We start from the raw sequence: 22,545 nt of genomic DNA, 5'->3' as shown, positions 1-22,545 counted from the left end.
ACACCAAAGTGCTGGAGCCTTGATGAGAACACGGCCAGATACACTGTATCTTGTTCCCACAGGATGCGCTTCTCTTCGGAGGAGAGGGTGACGAGAGGAAGAGGAAACGGGAACAGAGTCTGGTCAACCAATGTCGACACCGTAGGAAAAGACGCGCGGCGCGGGATGCCGCCGGCACCTATAACTATAAATACAATCTTCCTCCTCATGTTAAGCCACAGACATACAGAGCTTAGTTCAGAAGCAAGAAACAGAGCAGGTTTTAGCGATTCCTTTGGCGTAGCATCCTATTGGCGCTGCACTGCACAATCTGCATCCAGTTCACACAAGATGGTAGCGAGCAAGATGATGATGGCGAAGGAGGCGATCCCATTGCTGACGCCGCACAAGATAGGGCGGTTCGAGCTCTCCCACCGGGTGGTGCTCGCGCCGCTCACGCGCTGCCGCTCCTACACCAACGTGCCGCAGCCGCACGCCGCGCTGTACTACTCGCAGCGGGCGACGGAGGGCGGCCTGCTCGTCGCGGAGGCCACTGGCGTCTCCGCCACCGCGCAGGGGTACCCGGAGACGCCCGGCGTCTGGACGCAGCAGCAGGTCGACGCCTGGAAGCCCATCGTCGACGCCGTCCACCGCAAGGGCGCTCTCTTCTTCTGTCAGCTTTCGCACGTCGGGAGGGTCTCCACGAATGGTACGTCCCTTTCCTAAGCAATTATAGGCATCGATGCTATTTTGTCTTGCTGAACTATATAATTCCCGTAATCGATTAATTGTTACAGTACTTATATCTTGCTCTCTGTTTATATTGAAACAAAACAGATTTCCAGCCAGATGGACAGGCGCCGATCTCCAGCACCGACAAACAGATAACACCCGATGCTGAGTCCGGCATGGTTTACTCCAAGCCCCGGCAGTTTCAAACAGAGGAGATACCATTGATCGTCGATGACTTCAGACGCGTTGCCCGGAATGCCATCGAGTCGGGGTTCGACGGTGTTGAGATCCACCGGGCACATGGGTACCTATTGGAGCAGTTCATGAAAGACAGCTCTAACGATCGCACCGACGAGTATGGTGGAAACCTCGAGAACCGGTGCCGTTTTGCAGTGGAGGTAATTGATGCTATTGTCCATGAGATTGGTGCCGATCGCGTAGGAATCAGGTTGTCTCCATTTGTGGATTACATGGATTGCTTCGACTCTGATCCACATGCACTCGGAATGTACATGGTGCAACAACTCAACAAACATCAAGGGTTTGTCTATTGCCATATGGTAGAGCCGCGGATGGCCATTGTGGATGGCCGCAGTCAGATACCCCATGGGCTCTTGCCCTTCAGGAAATCATTCAACGGCACTTTCATTGCCGCCGGAGGGTATGATCGAGAGGAAGGCAACAAAGTGGTGGCCGACGGCTATGCTGATCTCGTTGCTTATGGGAGGATCTTTTATCTTTCTGGCTAATCCAGATTTGCCTAAGAGATTCGAGCTCGACTCACCCTTGAACAAGTACGACCGCAACACTTTCTACACGCAAGATCCTGTCATTGGCTACACAGATTATCCTTTCCTTGAAGGATCGAATGGCGAGTAGTTCACCCAGTCGACTTGAATTAGTGATGTGTTTGATTTTATACAGTAGGTAATGATTTATTCAATGTGTGTATGCACGGGCATGCGCATTGTATCATTTCCATCAATAATTTACCTTTGTTCTCCCATGTAATGCCAATATGTCAAGATATTATTTTTTTCATCAACAGTGACATCACTGTCTTCAACAACCTGTAAGACAAATTATATTCCCACGGTACCCAAAAACGGTGGTGCGTCCTCACGGGTTGGTTTTGTTTTGATGAGGAGGGGACTTCCCTATCCGGCCTATTCCAATAGCGGCTTCAGCAGCCGCAAGGGCTATAACAAAGTTCGCAAAAATATCTCCTTTTAATTGGCAACTATCAAATAGATTAGAAAATGTTATGAGATTTTCATTAATTGAATTCAGTATAAGTTCAAGACATATTAGAGTTCTAACTATGTTTCGGCTTGTGATCAATCCATAGATACCAACCAAAAATAAATACACCCAAAAAAAGTATATGCTCAAACATCATTAACTAACTCCTTATCAATCTTGATTCATTTCAATATGAGGACAAGAATTGGACCGATTCAATTAATTACAATAGAACAATTACACAACAAAAGAGAAAGAAAGAAGGTATTTGTTGGCAATAGATGGGTTTTTACTAAATAAAAATTATGATTTGTTAGTTATTTACGTCGGCCCCGCTAGCCTTTATTGGGACACCAACACAGCTTGTATGCGCTGCTAGATCTAGTTGGCTTCAATTCCCATTTTGTTTTGCCATTCTAGGTAGGCGCTCTGCTGACGCACGACGATGCAGATAGGTAAACCTCGTGCACATTCCTAGTGTAAAATCAATAGCCATCTATTGATTCGTTTGCCATTGGGATGCCCGGTTACAACGCGTCAGGTACGTCTATGCGGTCGTGATTCTCAAGTCCTTATACAGTTGTCGAGACCATGCATCTTCGCCAGGGCTGCCACATCATGATGCCGGACACAACCGATAGACTCGGGCGTTAGGCTGCCAATTAGAGTACTACCTCCGTTTCAGTTTACAAGTCTTACGCGTTTACCTAGGTTGCCAATTTTATCACCCTAATATAAACTATATAACACAAAAATTATACCGTTTGAAAATAGAACATCTGAAGTTTATATTGGTATATTTTTTGTAATATATGAGTTGTATTAGGTTGGTCAAATTGACGGCCTAGGGGTACGCGCACGCCCTGTAAACTGAGAGAGAGGTAGTAATAGTACTATTGAATTTATTATCCATCCGGAGTAGATCATCAAAGTTTGACCCAAAATATAAAAAGTATAAGACTACCAAAATATGATCCATATGCTATAGAAAGTAATAGTACTATTGAATTTGTGTTCAAAAGAGGATACCAACGGTGACATATAGTATATATATTTTATCAGTAAAATTTATGGTGAAACCTTGACCCTAGTAGAATTTTTTCGGGCCGAGATTAGTTTCTTTTAGCTTATGAATAACTATATTTTAAATGAAAATTTGGAGAACCACAGTAAACACACATAAGCTTTCAATATTTGACTTTGAATTATGGTTTTCATTTTGTTTTCAAAATACCTGGCTCCAAGGAGACAGTAGCCAAAAACTCGCAGTGACGTATAAACGTGTTTCCCTTTCTTATACAGCGACAAGTTGGCATCAGTTTTTTTTCCATTTATTTTATTTATGGGAACACACTTCACTTGATGAGGCCGAAACAACACGCGCTCACGGCTGAGAGCAGTGATTAGAGGTGAAAGTAATGCAGTGCCAATTGTTAAGAGCAACGGCAGCAGCGCAGTCAACTACTCCCTTCGTTTTTAAATATTTGTCTTTTTAGAGATTTCAATAAGTGACTACATACGAAGCAAAATGAGTGAATTTACACTATAAAATATGTCTATATACATCCGTATGTAGTAGTCCATTTAAAATCTTTAAAAAAATAAATATTTAGGAACGAAGGAAGTATACATTTGCGCTGACGTTCATACGATGTAGGCAAGTGCAATCACTATCATACTGATGGAATCATGGAAAGGTGAGGAAACTTCTCGTGGCTTCTTCCCGTCGCCGGACGCTAATACGCCACGAGCAGGAAGCCTTCCAGGAAAGACGTTCAGGTCGTTATCTACGCTAAGCCACAAAAAGGTTCTAATACTTTTACCACAAAAGAGGTGATCTACTAACTCGTTGACCATTTTATCTTGTACTCACTCTGTTCGGAATTAGTTATCGGAGAAATGAATGTACCCTAGATATATTTTATTTTCAGATACATTCATTTTTATTCATTTTTACGACCAGTAATCTCGAATGGAAGGAGTAAAATTTATTGGAATTATACATGGTCTAAGTAATATCACAACTTGTTTTAAACAACAGTACTCCCATTGCAAAAAATATGTCTACGGTCTACCTGAATTCAAACTTTCTGAAATGAATGATCTACAGAGATCTTGTCGTAATGCTCTTTGAAATTCAATTTTTCTGAAGTACACATTGTTCAAACCAGAAAGGCTAGGACACACAAGTTTGCGTCATCGCTTCCATGCTGATTGATCGCAATCAGCACCAAACTGCTCGGCCAAAAGAAAGCACCAAACTGCTGGAGCCTTGATGAGAACACGGCCAGATACGCTGTATCTTGTTCCCAAGGGATGCGCTTCTCTCCGGAGGAGCCGATGACGGAGATGGTGACGAGAGGAAACGGGAACGGGAAAATAGTCCGATCACACAATGTCGATACCGTAGGAAAAAGAACGCCCGGCGCGGGATGCCACCGCCCACCGGCACCTATAAATACAATCTTCATCCACATGTTGAGCCACACACATACAGCGCTAAGCACTAAAATCTACTGTTTCTTGCTTCTGGACTCCAGAAGCAAAAACAGTAGATTTTAGCGATTCCTTTGGCATAGCATCCTATTGGCGCTACAAAATCTGCATCTAGTTCACACAAGATGGTAGCGAGCAAGATGATGGTGGCGAAGGAGGCGATCCCACTGCTGACGCCGCACAAGATGGGGCGGTTCGAGCTCTCACACCGGGTGGTGCTCGCGCCGCTCACGCGCTGCAGCTCCTATGCCAACGTGCCACAGCCGCACGCCGCGGCGTACTACTCGCAGCGGGCCACCAGGGCGGCCTCCTCATCGCCGAGGCCACCGGCGTCTCCGCCACCGCGCAGGGGTACCCGGAGACACCCGGCATCTGGACGCAGCAGCAGGTCGACGCCGTCCACCGCAAGGGCGCTCTCTTCTTCTGTCAGCTTTGGCACGTCGGGAGTGTCTCCACCAACGGTACATTCCTTTCCTAAGAAATTCATGCTATTTTGTGTTGCTAAACTATATGATCCCCATGATCCATTAATAGTCACTAATACTTAATCTCGCTCTCTGTTTATATATGGACAAAGAGTCTGGTATGGGCAGGCGCCGATCTCCAGCACTGACAAGCAGATAACGCCTGATGCCGAGTCTGGTATGGTCTACTCCAAACCCCGACAGCTTCAAACGGACGAGATACCACTGATCGTTGATGACTTCAGACGCGCTGCCAGAAACACAATCGAGGCGGGGTTCGATGGCGTGGAGATCCACGGGGCACACGGGTACCTATTGGAGCAGTTCATGAAAGACAACTCTAACGACCGCACCGACGAGTATGGTGGCAGCCTTGAGAACCGATGCCGCTTTGCAGTGGAGGTAATTGATGGTATCGTCTATGAGATTGGTGCGGATCGTGTAGGCATCATGTTGTCTCCATTCGTGGACTACATGGACTGCTTCGACTCCGACCCACATACACTCGGGATGTACATGGTACAACAACTTAACAAGCATCAAGGATTTGTCTATTGCCATATGGTAGAGCCGCGGATGGCCATTGTGGATGGCCACAAGCAGATGCCCCACGGGCTCCTGCCCTTCAGGAAAGCATTCAAGGGCACTTTCATTGCCGCTGGAGGGTATGATCAGGAGGAAGGCAACAAAGTGGTGGCCGACGGCTATGCTGATCTCGTTGGTTACGGGAGGATCTTTCTGGCTAATCCAGATTTGCCTATGAGATTCGAGCTCGACTCACCATTGAACAAGTACGACCGCAACACTTTCTACACGCATGATCCTGTCATTGGCTACACAGATTATCCTTTCCTTGAAGGCTCGAATGCCGAGTAGTTGACCCACTCGACTTCAATAGTGATGTGCTTGATTTTATACAATATGTAATGATTTATTCAATGTGTGTATGCACGGGGCATGCGCATTGTATCATTTCCACAAATAATTTACTTTTATTCTCCCATGAAATGCCAATATGTCAAGATATTATTTTTCCCATCAATAGTGATATCACTGGCTTCAACAACCTGTAAGACAAGTTCTATTCCAATGATACCCAAAACAGCGGTGCGTCCTTACCGGTTGGTTTCGTTTTGATGAGGAGGGACTTCCCTATCCAGCCTATTCCAATAGCGGCTTCAGCAGCTGCAAGGGCTATAACAAAGTTTGCGAAAATATCTCTTCTTAATTGGCAACTATCAAATAGATCAGAAAATGTTATGAGATTTTCATTATTTGAATTCAGTATAAGTTCAAGACATATTAGAGTTTTAACTGTGTTTCGGCTTGTGATCAATCCATAGATACCAATCAAAAAATAAATACACTAAAAAAAGTACATGCTCAAGCATCATTAACTATCTCCTTATCAATCTTGATTCATTTCAATATGAAGGCAAGAATTGAACCAATTCAATTAATTACAATGGAACAATTACACAATAAAAGAGAAAAGAAAGAAGGTATTTGTTGGCAGTAGATGTGTTTTACTAAATCAAAAATTGTGATTCGTTAGTGATTTATGTCTGCCCCGCTAGCCTTTATTGCGACACCAACACAGCTCGTACGCGCTGCTAGATCTAGTTGGCCTCGATTCCCTTTTTGTCGTGCCATTCCAGGTAGGCGCTCTGCTGAAGCACGATGATGCAGGTAGGTAAACCTTGCTCACATTCCTAGTTTGAAAACAATAGCCATCTATTGATTCGTTTGCCATTGGGATGCCCGGTTACAATGCGTCGGGTACACGATTCTCGAGTCCTTGTACAGTCGTCCAGACCATGCGTCTCTGTCTGGGCTGCCCACATCATGACGCCGGACACAACAGGTAGACTTGCTCGTGAGGCTGCCAATTAGAGTAGTAGTACTATTGAACCTATTATGCATCCCGAGTAGATCATCAAAGTTTGACCAAAAATATAGAAAGTATACGACTACCAAAATACGATTCATATGCTATAGAAAGTAATAGTACTATTGAATTTGTGTTCAAAAGAGAATACCAACTGTGACATACAATATATATTTTATCAGTAAAATTTATGGTCAAAGTTTGACCCTAGTAGATGTTTTTGGACTGAGATTTGTTTCTTTCAGCTTACAAATAACTATATTTTAAAATGAAAATTTAGAGGACCATAGTGAACACATATAAGCTTTCAATATTTGTTTTGAAACTTTGAATTATGGTTTTCAAAATTTTTAAATACCGGGCTCCAAGGAGACGGTAGCCAAAAACTCGCAGTGATGTATAAACGTGTTTCTTTTTGTTCGACAAGTCTGCATCAGGTTTGTTTTTGTTCATTTATTTTAAAGAACAAACGCTGGCTGAGAGGAGTGGTTAGAGGAGTAGCATCTAGCATGCGGCAGCAGCGCAGTCAACTCCACGTTTCCGCTGACGTTCGCACGATGTAGACAAGTGCGACAACACTCAACTGATGGAATCATGAAAAGGTCAGGAAGCTTCTCCTGGCTTGTTCCCGTCGCCAGACGCTAATGTGCCGCGAGCACCAAGCCTTCCATGGGGCACGCGGGTACCTATTGGAGCAGTTCATGAAAGACAGCTCTAACGATCGCACCGACGGGTACGGTGGCAGCCTCGAGAACCGGTTCCGCTTTGCGGTGGAGGTAATTGATGCTATCGTTCATGAGATTGGTGCGGATTGTGTCGGAATCAGATTGTCTCCATTCATGGACTACATGGACTGTTTCGACTCTGATCCACATGCCCTCGGCATGTAGATGGTATAACAACTCAACACGCATCAAGGGTTTGCCTATTGCCATATGGTAGAGCCACGGATGGCCATTATTGATGGCCGCAGGCAGATACCCCACGGGCTCTTCCCCTTCAAGAAAGCATTCAACGGCACTTTCATTGTCGCTGGAGGGTATGATCGAGAGGAAGGCAACAAAGTGGTGGCCGACGGCTATGTTGATCTTGTTGCTTACGGGAGGATCTTTCTGGCTAATCCAGATTTGCCAAAGAGATTTGAGCTCGACTCACCATTGAACAAGTACGACCGCAACACTTTCTACACGCAAGATTCTGTCATTGGCTACACAGATTATCCTTTCCTTGAAGGCTCGAATGCCGAGTAGTTAACCCACTCGACTTGAATTAGTGATATGCTTGATTTTATGAAGTATGTAATGATTTATTCAATGTGTGTATGCACGGGGCATGCACATTGTATCATTTCCACCAATAATTTACTTTTGTTCTCCCATGTAATACCAATATGTCAAGATATTATTTTTTCCATCAACAGTGACATCACTGTCTTCAACAACCTGAAATATATATTCTATTCCCATGGTACCCAAAGCAGTGGTGCGTGCTTACCGGTTGGTTTCATTTGGATGAGAAGGGGACTTCCCTATCCGGCCTTTTCCGACAGTGGCTTCAGCAACTACAATGGCTATAACAAAATTTGTGAAAATATCTCTAAATTGACGAGTATCAAATAGATCAAAAAATGTTACGAGATCTATATTAATTGAATTAAGTATAAGTTCAAGACATATTAGAGTTCTAATCATGTTTCGGCTTGTGACAATCCATAGATACCAATAAAAAATAAATACTCTCAAAAGAAGTACATGCTCAAACATCATTAACAACTCCTTATGAAACTCAATTCATTTCAATATGAGGGCAATAATTGAACCGATTCAACTAATTACAACAGAACAATTACACAACAAAAGAGAAAAGAAATGAGGTATTTGTTAGCAGTAGATGGGTTTTACTAAATCAAAATTGTGATTCTTTAGCTATTTACGTTGCTGATCCTGTCCTGCTAGTGTTTATTGGGACACCAGCACAGCTCGTAGGCGCGGGTACATCTAGTTGGCCTCGACGATGTGTTGTGCTGACGCGCCATTCCAGGTATGCGTTGTGCCTGTTAGAGTTATATTCATAGTGGCCTTTGGCTTTTTGTATTCTGGCCTTTGGCCTCCCCTGTACATGTATATATGGTGGATTTTGCCTCCTGATAATATCAAGTTGCTTTTCCTAACATGGTATCAGAGCCCTAGGGTTTTTCTTTCGCACGCGCAACTCGTGCTCTTCCGATCCAATTTCTTGCATCGGCTGTCGCACCTTCTGCCTCTGGCCGATTGCTGTGGCTACTCCGCTCTGTTCTTTGTGTGTTCGTCCGCGCGAGCAGCACGCCATCGATCCAACTCCAGTTGGCTCATCCGCGTCCGCCGGCCTCCGGCTACGGGTTCCCGTTGTTGTCCTCGTCCTTCGTCCGCCGGTTCCCGCTGCCGTCTTCGTCCGCCGGGCGCCGGTTCCCGCTGCCGTTCTCGTCCGCCGACCACCGCCGGTTGTCCTTGTCCTCGGGCCGCCGGTTCCCGCTGTCGTCTTCGTCCGCCGACCACTGGTTCCTGCCGGCTCCCGTGCCAGATCGGCCGCTGGCCACTGGATCCATCTCACGCCCGCCTACGCTGAGTGCGGGGATGTGAATCGATCCAACTGCCTGGTTGTGTGCGTGGGTGCACGGCCCGTGAATCACGTTTCTTTTGGGCTGCTGGTGGGCAGCCAGTTGGCCTGCTTCATTCGGCTGCCTAGTTTCAGTTGGCCTGCTTCTTTCGGCAGCCTGGTTTGAGTTCTGTTGGTAAAAAAAGAGAGAGAGATAAAAAAGAGAGAAAAGAAAAGAGGAAAAAAAAGGCACAACGTTTCTGTCGGGCATGTCTCTCCCTCGCCGCCCGGTGTTTTCCGACGGTATTCCATACATTGATCCGGTCTTGCACATGCGCCTTCCCTCGGTGCTTGGTGCTCGCCCGTTTGGAGGTGATGTTTGTCGCTCTACTTCGACACCTTTTGCGACTTCCACCGGTGCTGCTGGCCGCTCTACATCAACTCCTTTGGCAGCTGCACCGCCTCTTCTAGCCACTTCTGTGCATGGCGCTGGTCATTCTACATCGACTTTCTTGGTGTCTTCTGCTGGTGATGTTGGTCGTTCTTCAACGACTCTTCTCATGACTTCCGCATTGGGTGATTGTCGCCCTACGCCGACTCCCTTTACGGGTTCTGCACGCGGTGGTGACCGCTATGTGTCGACTCTCTAACGCCCCGAGACCGACGCTTCAGAAGACTTCCATATTTTTGTGATCTCCGCGTGTTTCTTTTGGCGCTTGCTCTTTTATTTTTGCATTGCATCATGTCATCATGCCATCATGCCATCAATTTTTAAAACTCAACTAAATAAATTGCATGGATCTTCGATCTATTTAAATCGAGGGAATTCACATGGTGATTTCTCTTTATAACATATCCTCCTAATATTAGGGAGCTATATTAAAAATATTCCATTAACTTTGGAATCACCATAACACACTTGCAATTTAATTCTCATGCCTTTTGCTTCATGTTTGTTCTCCAAACTTTCTCCATATTTCTTTCTCCATTTTTCGAGGCTCCTCCTAAAGTCTCAACATTTCTGGACACTCCTAAATCCTAGACTCCATTCAAACTCCTTTCGCGCAAGTTAAATAATTTTGGGTTTAACTTCGCCTATTTTGCTGGAACCACTTTTGTTGGGTTGGAAACATTCCATAAAGCCCTACAAAAATATCCCACCATTGTATTCTTCTCCATGGCCTCTTCTCTTGATTCTTTTTGGTCTCTCTCTATTTTTCTGTTAGGAGAATATCAAGAGAGAGGGGAGCAGTGTTGGAAATCGTAGCATAATTTAAAATTTTCCTACGCTCACCAAGATGCATCTATGGAGTCTACTAGCAACGAGGGGAAAGGAGTGCATCTACATACCCTTGTAGATCGCGAGCGGAAGCGTTCCAATGAACGTGGATGACGGAGTCGTACTCGCCGTGATCCAAATCACCGATGACCGAGTGCCGAACGGACGGCACCTCCGCGTTCAACACACGTACGGTGCAGCGACGTCTCCTCCTTCTTGATCCAGCAAGGGGGAAGGAGAGGTTGATGGAGATCCAGCAGCACGACGGCGTGGTGGTGGATGTAGCGGGTCTCCGGATCTGCAACATTCAGGTCCGTATGTACTTTACAAATATCTATGTCTCCATTTTGAACACTTTCACGAATGGAGTTGAAGCGACACTTGATATGCCTGGTCTTCCTGTGAAACCTGGGCTCCTTCGCAAGGGCAATAGCTCCAGTGTTGTCACAGAAGAGAGTCATCGGGCCCGACGCATTGGGAATCACCCCTAGGTCGGTAATGAACTCCTTCATCCAGACTGCTTCCTGTGCAGCCTCCGAGGCTGCCATGTACTCCGCTTCACATGTAGATCCCGCCACGACGCTTTGCTTGCAACTGCACCAGCTTACTGCTCCTCCATTCAAAATATACACGTATCCGGTTTGTGACTTCGAGTCATCCAGATCTGTGTCGAAGCTAGCGTCGACGTAACCCTTTACGACAAGCTCTTCGTCACCTCCATAAACGAGAAACATATCCTTAGTCCTCTTCAGGTACTTCAGGATATTCTTGACCGCTGTCCGGTGTTCCATGCCGGGATTACTTTGGTACCTTCCTACCAAACTTACGGCAAGGTTTACATCAGGTCTGGTACACAACATGGCATACATAATAGGCCCTATGGCCGAGGCATAGGGGATGACACTCATCTTTTCTATATCTTCTGCCGTGGTCGGGCATTGAGCCTTGCTCAATTGCACTCCTTGCAATACAGGCAAGAACCCCTTCTTGGACTGATCCATATTGAATTTCTTCAATATCTTGTCAAGGTATGTACTCTGTGAAAGACCAATGAGGCGTCTTGATCTATCTCTATAGATCTTGATGCCTAATATATAAGCAGCTTCTCCAAGGTCCTTCATTGAAAAACACTTATTCAAATAGGCCTTTATACTTTCCAAGAATTCTATATCATTTCCCATCAATAGTATGTCATCCACATATAATATGAGAAATGCTACAGAGCTCCCACTCACTTTCTTGTAAACACAGGCTTCTCCATAAGTCTGTGTAAACCCAAACGCTTTGATCATCTCATCAAAGCGAATGTTCCAACTCCGAGATGCTTGCACCAGCCCATAGATTGAGCGCTGGAGCTTGCATACTTTGTTAGCATTCTTAGGATCGACAAAACCTTCCGGCTGCATCATATACAACTCTTCCTTAAGGAAGCCGTTAAGGAATGCCGTTTTGACGTCCATCTGCCATATCTCATAATCATAGTATGCGGCAATTGCTAACATGATTCGGACGGACTTCAGCTTCGCTACGGGTGAGAAAGTCTCATCGTAGTCAACCCCTTGAACTTGTCGATAACCCTTAGCGACAAGTCGAGCTTTGTAGATGGTCACATTACCATCTGCGTCCGTCTTCTTCTTAAAGATCCATTTGTTTTCTATGGCTCGCCGCTCATCGGGCAAGTCAGTCAAAGTCCATACTTTGTTTTCATACATGGATTCTATCTCGGATTTCATGGCTTCTAGCCATTTGTCGGAATCCGGGCCCGCCATCGCTTCTTCATAGTTCGAAGGTTCACCGTTGTCTAACAACATGATTTCCAGGACAGGGTTGCCGTACCACTCTGGTGCGGAACGTGTCCTTGTGGACCTACGAAGTTCAGTAACTTGATCCGAAGCTTCATGATCATCATCATTAACTTCCTCCCCAGTCGGTGTAGGCACCACAGGAACATTTTCCCGCGCTGCGCTACTTTCCGGTTCGGAAGGGGTGACTATCACCTCATCAAGTTCCACTTTCCTCCCACTCAATTCTTTCGAGAGAAACTCCTTCTCCAGAAAGGACCCGTTCTTGGCAACGAAGATCTTGCCTTCGGATCTGAGGTAGAAGTTATACCCAATGGTTTCCTGAGGGTATCCTATGAAGACGCATTTTTCCGATTTGGGTTCGAGCTTTTCAGGTTGAAGTTTCTTGACATAAGCATCGCATCCCCAAACTTTTAGAAACGACAGCTTAGGTTTCTTCCCAAACCATAATTCATACGGTGTCGTCTCAACAGATTTCGACGGAGCCCTATTTAAAGTGAATGCGGCAGTCTCTAAAGCATAACCCCAAAATGAGAGCGGTAAATCGGTAAGAGACATCATAGATCGCACCATATCCAATAGAGTGCGATTACGACGTTCGGACACACCATTTCTCTGAGGTGTTCCAGGCGGCGTGAGTTGTGAAACTATTCCACATTTCCTTAAGTGTGCACCAAACTCGTGACTTAAATATTCTCCACCACGATCTGATCGTAAGAATTTTATTTTTCTGTCACGTTGATTCTCAACCTCACTCTGAAATTCCCTGAACTTTTCAAAGGTTTCAGACTTGTGTTTCATTAGGTAGACATACCCATATCTACTTAAGTCATCAGTGAGAGTGAGAACATAACGATATCCTCCGCGAGCCTCAACACTCATTGGACCGCACACATCGGTATGTATGATTTCCAATAAGTTGGTTGCTCGCTCCATTGTTCCGGAGAACGGAGTCTTGGTCATCTTACCCATGAGGCATGGTTCGCACGCGTCAAATGATTCGTAATCAAGAGACTCCAAAAGTCCATCTGCATGGAGCTTCTTCACGCGCTTGACACCAATGTGACCAAGGCGGCAGTGCCACAAGTATGTGGGACTAGCGTTATCAACTTTGCATCTTTTGGTATTCACACTATGAACATGTGTAACATCACGTTCGAGATTGATCAAAAATAAACCATTGACCAGCGGGGCATGACCATAAAACATATCTCTCAAATAAATAGAACAACCATTATTCTCGGATTTAAATGAGTAGCCATCTCGAATTAAACGAGATCCAGATACAATGTTCATGCTCAAAGCTGGCACTAAATAACAATTATTGAGGTTTAAAACTAACCCCGTAGGGAGATGCAGAGGTAGCGTGCCGACGGCGATCACATCGACCTTGGAACCATTCCCGACGCGCATCGTCACCTCGTCCTTCGCCAGTCTCCGTTTATTCCGTAGTTCCTGTTTTGAGTTACAAATATGAGCAACCGCACCGGTATCAAATACCCAGGAGCTACTACGAGTACTGGTTAGGTACACATCAATTACTTGTATATCACATATACCTTGGGTGTTGCTGGCCTTCTTCTTGTCCGCTAAATATTTGGGGCAGTTCCGCTTCCAGTGACCACTTCCCTTGCAATAAAAGCACTCAGTCCCGGGCTTGGGTCCATTCTTTGACTTCTTCCCAGTAACTGGCTTACCGGGCGCGGCAACTCCCTTGCCGTCCTTCTTGAAGTTCTTCTTACCCTTGCCCTTCTTGAACTTAGTGGTTTTATTCACCATCAACACTTGATGTTCTTTTCTGATCTCCCCTTCCGCTGATTTCAGCATTGAATATACCTCGGGAATGGTCTTTTCCATCCCCTGCATATTGTAGTTCATCACAAAGCTCTTGCAGCTTGGTGGAAGCGACTGGAGGATTCTGTCAATGACCGCGTCATCCGGGAGATTAACTCCCAGCTGAGACAAGCGGTTGTGCAACCCAGACATTCTGAGTATGTGCTCACTAACAGAACTGTTCTCCTCCATTTTACAGCTGAAGAACTTGTCGGAGACATCATATCTCTCGACCCGGGCATGAGCTTGAAAAACCAGTTTCAGCTCCTCGAACATCTCATATGCTCCATGTTTCTCAAAACGCTTTTGGAGACCTGGTTCTAAGCTGTAAAGCATGCCGCACTGAACGAGGGAGTAATCATCAGCACGTGATTGCCAAGCATTCATAACGTCTTGGTTCTGTGGGATTGGTGCATCACCTAGCGGTGCTTCTAAGACATAATCTTTCTTGGCTACTATGAGGATGAGCCTCAGGTTTCGGACCCAGTCCGTATAGTTGCTGCCATCATCTTTCAGCTTGGTTTTCTCTAGGAACGCGTTGAAATTGAGGACAACGTTGGCCATTTGATCTACAAGACATAGTGTAAAGATTTTAGACTAAGTTCATGATAATTGAGTTCATCTAATCAAATTATTTAATGAACTCCCACTCAGATAGACATCCCTCTCGTCATCTAAGTGAAACATGATCCGAGTTTAACTAGGCCATGTCCGATCATCACGTGAGACGAACTAGTCAAGATCGGTGAACATCTCCATGTTGATCGTATCTTCTATACGACTCATGCTCGACCTTTCGGTCCTCCGTGTTCCGAGGCCATGTCTGTACATGCTAGGCTCGTCAAGTCAACCTAAGTGTATTGCGTGTGTTCCGAGGCCATGTCTGTACATGCTAGGCTCGTCAACACCCGTTGTATTCGAACGTTAGAATCTATCACACCCGATCATCACGTGGTGCTTCGAAACAACGAACCTTCGCAACGGTGCACAGTTAGGGTGAACACTTTCTTGAAATTATTATAAGGGATCATCTTACTTACTACCGTCGTTCTAAGCAAATAAGATGCAAAACATGATAAACATCACATGCAATCAAATAGTGACATGATATGGCCAATATCATCATGCTCCTTTGATCTCCATCTTCGGGGCACCATGATCATCTTCGTCACCGGCATGACACCATGATCTCCATCATCATGATCTCCATCATTGTGTCTTCATGAAGTCGTCACGCCAACGATTACTTCTACTTCTATGGCTAACGCGTTTAGCAACAAAGTAAAGTAATTTACATGGCGTTATTCAATGACACGCAGGTCATGCAAAATAATAAAGAAAACTCCTATGGCTCCTGCCGGTTGTCATACTCATCGACATGCAAGTCGTGATTCCTATTACAAGAATATGATCAATCTCATACATCACATATATCATTCATCACATCTTCTGGCCATATCACATCACATAGCACTTGCTGCAAAAACAAGTTAGACGTCCTCTAATTGTTGTTGCAAGTTTTTACGTGGTTTGTAGGTTTCTAGCAAGAACGTTTCTTACCTACGTATGACCACAACGTGATTTGCCAATTTCTATTTACCCTTCATAAGGACCCTTTTCATCGAATCCGTTCCGACTAAAGTAGGAGAGACAGACACCCGCTAGCCACCTTATGCAACTAGTGCATGTCAGTCGATGGAACCTGTCTCACGTAAGCGTACGTGTAAGGTCGGTCCGGGCCGCTTCATCCTACAATGCCGCCGAAACAAGAAAAGACTAGTAGCGGCAAGAAGAATTGGCAAACTCAACGCCCACAACTGCTTTGTGTTCTACTCGTGCATAGTAGCTACGCATAGACCTGGCTCATGATGCCACTGTTGGAAATCGTAGCATAATTTAAAATTTTCCTACGCTCACCAAGATGCATCTATGGAGTCTACTAGCAACGAGGGGAAAGGAGTGCATCTACATACCCTTGTAGATCGCGAGCGGAAGCGTTCCAATGAACGTGGATGACGGAGTCGTACTCGCCGTGATCCAAATCACCGATGACCGAGTGCCGAACGGACGGCACCTCCGCGTTCAACACACGTACGGTGCAGCGACGTCTCCTCCTTCTTGATCCAGCAAGGGGGAAGGAGAGGTTGATGGAGATCCAGCAGCACGACGGCGTGGTGGTGGATGTAGCGGGTCTCCACAGGGCTACATCGAGCTTCTGCGAGAGAGAGAGAGAGGTGTTGCAGGGGAGGAGGGAGGCGCCCAAGGCTGTAGGTGTCTGCCCTCCCTCCCCCCCTTTATATAGGCCCCCTGGGGGGGCGCCGGCCCAGGGAGATGGGATCTCCAAGGGGGGGCGGCGGCCAAAGGGGGGAAAGGGTTGCCTTGCCCCCCAAGGCAAGGGGGAAGCTCCCCCCTAGGGTTCCCAACCCTAGGCGCATGGGGGGAGGCCCAAGGGGGGCGCCCCAGCCCACTAAGGGCTGGTTCCCTTCCACTTTCAGCCCACGGGGCCCTCCGGGATAGGTGGCCCCACCCGGTGGACCCCCGGGACCCTTCCGGTGGTCCCGGTACAATACCGGTAACCCCCAAAACTTTCCCGGTGGCCGAAACTTGACTTCCTATATATAATTCTTCACCTCCGGACCATTCCGGAACCTCTCGTGACGTCCGGGATCTCATCCGGGACTCCGAACAACTTTCGGGTTTCCGCATACATATATCTCTACAACCCTAGCGTCACCGAACCTTAAGTGTGTAGACCCTACGGGTTCGGGAGACATGCAGACATGACCGAGACGCCTCTCCGGTCAATAACCAACAGCGGGATCTGGATACCCATGTTGGCTCCCACATGTTCCACGATGATCTCATCGGATGAACCACGGTGTCGAGGATTCAATCAATCCGTATGCAATTCCCTTTGTCAATCGGTATGTTACTTGCCCGAGATTCGATCGTCGGTATCCCAATACCTTGTTCAATCTTGTTACCGGCAAGTCTCTTTACTCGTACCGCAATGCATGATCCCGTGACTAACGCCTTAGTCACATTGAGCTCATTATGATGATGCATTACCGAGTGGGCCCAGAGATACCTCTCCGTCACACGGAGTGACAAATCCCAGTCTCGATCCGTGCCAACCCAACAGACACTTTCGGAGATACCCGTAATGCACCTTTATAGTCACCCAGTTACGTTGTGACGTTTGGCACACCCAAAGCACTCCTACGGTATCCGGGAGTTGCACGATCTCATGGTCTAAGGAAAAGATACTTGACATTGGAAAAGCTCTAGCAAACGAAACTACACGATCTTTTATGCTATGCTTAGGATTGGGTCTTGTCCATCACATCATTCTCCTAATGATGTGATCCCGTTATCAATGACATCCAATGTCCATAGTCAGGAAACCATGACTATCTGTTGATCAACGAGCTAGTCAACTAGAGGCTTACTAGGGACACGTTGTGGTCTATGTATTCACACATGTATTACGATTTCCGGACAATACAATTATAGCATGAATAATAGACTATTATCATGAACAAAGAAATATAATAATAACCATTTATTATTGCCTCTAGGGCATATTTCCAACAAGCAGTGCATAGCCGAAGCCCGCTTAAGGCCACCTGCGGCCTGACCTAGCCAGCCCAAGAGGCCTGCCCGGTCTCCTCTTATCCACCCTCTCGCTCGACCCCCTCTCCCTCGTTCCCCTGCTAGCGCCGCCACTCACACGCTCGCATCGAGCCAGGGAGAGGAGCTCCCTGCACCCCTCTCCCTCGCGTCCTCGCCATGGTCCTGCACGCTGCCCGGTGCCCCGCCGCCGAAAATCGCGAGGCCGCAGCCTCCTCCTAGTCTAGAGACGCAGCGCCATCCCCACCTCCAGCCGCGCCCGTCCTGGAGCTCGCCCGCCGTCCAGTCCCGTCGCCATGCCTGACTTGCTCCGGCCATGGCCACGTCGCCCCGTGCCTCTGCCTCCGCGCCACTCGTCGGAGCCCCGCGAGTTCGTCCCCGCCGCGCCAAGCCCTCTCCATCGACCTCCGCGACCAGCGCCTCCACTACCTCCCCGTCGCTGCGCCTGCCTCCTCTCATCGCGCCGTCCCCGTCCTCTTTCCGGCAGGATCCGCTCCGTCGTGGTTCCCGGCGCCCCGGACCTACCCTGCTTCGCCAAGTTCGCCGCGCCGCCCTGGGTCTCCGTCGGGGTCGACCTCCTGCCCCGCCGGTCTACCTCCCCACGCCGGCAGCAAGCCTCGCTGCCGCCGCTTTTCACCAAGTCCCAGCTGCTCCCCTGCGTCGCCGGGAGCTCCTCCAACTGTTGCCCCGTATACCGCGTTGCTGCTGCCACTGGATCACCGAGACCGATCCTCCGAGGAACCCCGTGTTCAACTACACAATGAGCGGCAAGTACCACTACGACGGTGTTCGACTACGTGGATTCACCAAGTATTTCTTCGGATACACCAAGTTTGACTACACTGCAAGACCCGTACCCGGACCGTCAATCTTCTCCAAGAATTTTGCCAAGTACCACGACATCCGGAGCCCCGGATACACCAAGACCGTCCCAGATAACGTCAAGTACCTCTCCCGACGACCCCGAACATCTATGAAAACGTGTACCACTACCGTCGCCGAAGACCCGCATAACGGAACCGTCAAGTTCAACTACCTTCGTGTACCACTACTTCCCTCGACGATTTTGAACCACTCCAAAAATGCACGCTTCGAAGGTATAACCGCCGAGAACGACGCCCGTGAACGAATGTGTGTGTGTTGTATGAGATGCTCGTGTTTGCACCGTTTCCGAGAGAGATCTTTGCACGTTCCTCGATTGCCATGCCGCCGTACCGTGGGAACCCAGAATCCGGGAGCACCCCACCATTCTCTTGCGTGTTTCACACATCCGCACAATTCTCCTTGTGCCGGTATCTCCGTGAGCTACCGGAACCGATATGTTGCCGTGGCACCATTTTCGGATTCGTTGCCATGGCACCCCTTCCTTCTGCCATGGTGACCAAATGCTTCATAACATGCTCTTGTCCACGTTTTATAAAAATTGTTTAAAACTTGCATTGTCATCCGCATCATGATAACAACATTTAAAATGTTTACAACTGATGTTTGCATTAAAATTGCTAAATGACATGAGGATTTTCCGGAAATATTGTTTGTTCTTCCGGCCTCATTTAAATTGCCTAGATAGTTAGTTTAATTATGCTTCACCCCTTGCCATGGTTAACAACATTTAATATTGTTGGTTACTTAAACAAGAGTGAACTAAATAATTAAATGTGGTGTTTCGTCAATATGCAACTCGTTGCATATCGAGCTCGACTTAACTTGTAGTATTGTTTGTTGCACTTTGCCATGCCATGCATATTTAAACCGGGCATGCATCATATTTGTTTATGCATCATGCCATGTGTATGTGTTGGTTGTTTACCATGTTGTTTGTTTCTTTCCGGGTTGCTTCTCTCGTTAGCTTCGGTTTCTTTCCGGAGTTGTGAGGATTCGTTCGACTCCGTCCGTTTGTCTTCTTCATGGACTCGTTCTTCTTCCTTGCGGGATCTCAGGCAAGATGACCATACCCTCGAAATCACTTCTATCTTTGCTTGCTAGTTGTTCGCTCTATTGCTATGCCGCGTTACCTATTCACTTGCTTTTCAAGCCTCCCAAATTGCCATGAACCTCTAACCTTTGTCACCTTCCTAGCAAACCGTTGTTTGGCTATGTTACCGCTTTGCTCAGCCCCTCTTATAGCGTTGCTAGCTGCAAGTGAAGATGAAGATTGCTGCATGTTGGTTTATGTTTATGTTGGGATATCACAATATCTCTTATATTATTAATGCATCTATATACTTGGTAAAGGGTGGAAGGCTCGGCCTTATGCCTGGTGTTTTGTTCCACTCTTGCCGCCCTAGTTTCCGTCATACCGGTGTTATGTTCCTTGATTTTGCGTTCCTTACGCGGTTGGGTGATTTATGGGACCCCCTTGACAGTTCGCTTTGAATAAAACTCCTCCAGCAAGGCCCAACCTTGGTTTTACCATTTGCTACCACCTATCCCCTTTTCCCTTGGGTTTTGCAGACTCAAGGGTCATCTTATTTTAACCCCCCGGGGCCAGTGCTCCTTCGAGTGTTGGTCCGAACTGAGTAGACTGCGGGGCCCCCTCATGGAAACTCGAGGTCTGGTTTTACTCGTAGGATGTCTCATCCGGTGTGCCCTAAGAACGAGATATGTGCAGCTCCTATCGGGATTTATCGGCACATCGGGCGGCTTTGCTGGTCTTGTTTTACCATTGTCGAAATGTCTTGTAAACCGGGATTCCGAGACTGATCGGGTCTTTCCGGGAGAAGGTTTATCCTTCATTGACCGTGAGAGCTTATGATGGGCTAAGTTGGGACACCCTTGCAGGGTTTTATCTTTCGAAAGCCGTGTCCGCGGTTATGTGGCAGATGGGAATTTGTTAATATCCGGTTGTAGAGAACTTGATACTTGACCTTAATTAAAACGCATCAACCGCGTGTGTAGCCGTGATGGTCTCTTCTCGGCGGAGTCCGGGAAGTGAACATGGTTTCTGGGTTATGTTTGACGTAAGTAGGAGTTCAGGATCACTTCTTGATCATTGCTAGCTTCACGACCGTTCCGTTGCTTCTCTTCTCGCTCTCCTTTGCGTATGTTGGCCACCATATATGCTAGTGCTTGCTGCAGCTCCACCTCACTACACCATCCTTTCCTATAAGCTTAAATAGTCTTGATCTCGCGGGTGTGAGATTGCTGAGTCCTCGTGACTCACAGATACTTCCAAAACAGTTGCAGGTGCCGATGATACCAGTGCAGATGACGCAACTGAGCTCAAGTGGGAGCTCGATGAAGATCTTGTCCGTTGTGTTGTTTCTTTCCTTGTTGATCAGTAGTGGAGCCCAGTTGGGACGATCAGGGATCTAGCAGTTGGGTTGTCTTCTTTTCTTTTGGTTCCGTAGTCGGACCTATGTGTGTACTCTGAATGATGTATGATTTATTTATGTATTGTGTGAAGTGGCGATTGTAAGCCAACTCTTTATCCCATTCTTGTTCATTACACGGGATTGTGTGAAGATGACCCTTCTTGCGACAAAACCACAATGCGGTTATGCCTCTAAGTCGTGCCTCGACACGTGGGAGATATAGCCGCATCGTGGGCGTTACAGACTCGTTTTATGTCAACTCACCACACGGCCTCCAAGGGTGATGGCGACTGCTCATCGCCGGCAAGGGTTTCTACCTCAACCTCTTCTGACGTGTCGTTGTTTGTGCGTGAGATTGCACAGCTGCGATGCCTGCTTGATGCTTGGGATTCTTCACCGACAGTTTCTGTAGGTTCTGTGGCTGACTCTTCTGACAATGAGAAACCACCTTCTACCCATTCAGGTACATCCCCATGGATTCTTGATACTGGAGCATCTTTTCATATGACTTATGATTCTTCCACTTTGACCTCCGCTCGACCTGTCGAGTCTCCTATTCGTGTTCTTACAGCGGATGGCACTCCCCTCCATGTAGCTAGTCGAGGCACTCTTAGCACTTCTTCATTTCATGTTCCCTCTGTAGCTCATGTTCCTCGACTTACCATGCAGCTCATATCTGGTGGTCAGATTGTTGACTCTAGTTGTAGGGTCATTCTCGACTTTGATTCGTGTTCTGTTCAGGATCGTCGCACGGGCGCTCTACTTGGTGCTGGCCCTCGACGTTCTGATGGTCTTTGGGAGCTTGACTGGCTTCGTCTTCCCTCCGCTGCCACCGCCGCCAGTCTCACAACTCCTGCTGCTTTATCTACCAGCTCTTTTCAGCAGTGGCATCATCATCTTGGGCATCTATGTGGTTCTCGTCTCTCATCTTTGGTTCATCGCGGTGTTCTAGGATCTGTCTCTGGTAATGCTTCGTTGGATTGTCTAGGTTGCAGGCTTGGCAAACAGATTCAGCTACCCTATCCTCACAGTGAGTCAGTGTCCGAGCGCCCTTTTGATCTCGTTCACTCTGACGTTTGGGGTCCGGCTCCCTTCATTTCAAAAGGGGGCCACCTATACTATATTATCTTTATAGACGATTTTTCTCGGTACACTTGGATATATTTCTTGTCTTCTCGTAGTGAGGTCTTATATATATACAAAAAATTTGCTGCATGGTTCATACCCAGTTTTCCACTCCTATTCGAGTTTTTTGCGCAGATTCAGCTGGTGAGTATATCTCCCATGCGTTGCAAGGATCCCTTGCCGAGAA

The 22,545-nt window shown here is 47.0% G+C and overlaps 3 pseudogenes; all 3 read left to right on the top strand.

The window, feature by feature from the left end:
* Positions 1 to 244: 244 nt before the first annotated feature.
* Positions 245 to 1,688, top strand: LOC123169480 (12-oxophytodienoate reductase 1-like; annotated as a pseudogene).
* Positions 1,689 to 4,592: 2,904 nt separating this feature from the next.
* Positions 4,593 to 5,908, top strand: LOC123171541 (12-oxophytodienoate reductase 1-like; annotated as a pseudogene).
* Positions 5,909 to 7,445: 1,537 nt separating this feature from the next.
* LOC123170962 (putative 12-oxophytodienoate reductase 6) lies at positions 7,446 to 8,051 on the top strand (annotated as a pseudogene).
* Positions 8,052 to 22,545: the final 14,494 nt, after the last annotated feature.

Source organism: Triticum aestivum, chromosome 7D (assembly GCF_018294505.1).
Source record: "Triticum aestivum cultivar Chinese Spring chromosome 7D, IWGSC CS RefSeq v2.1, whole genome shotgun sequence".
Taxonomy (NCBI): Eukaryota; Viridiplantae; Streptophyta; class Magnoliopsida; order Poales; family Poaceae; genus Triticum; species Triticum aestivum.
The sequence above is the reverse complement of the archived record's forward strand: the minus strand, read 5'-3'. Positions and strand labels throughout refer to the sequence as shown.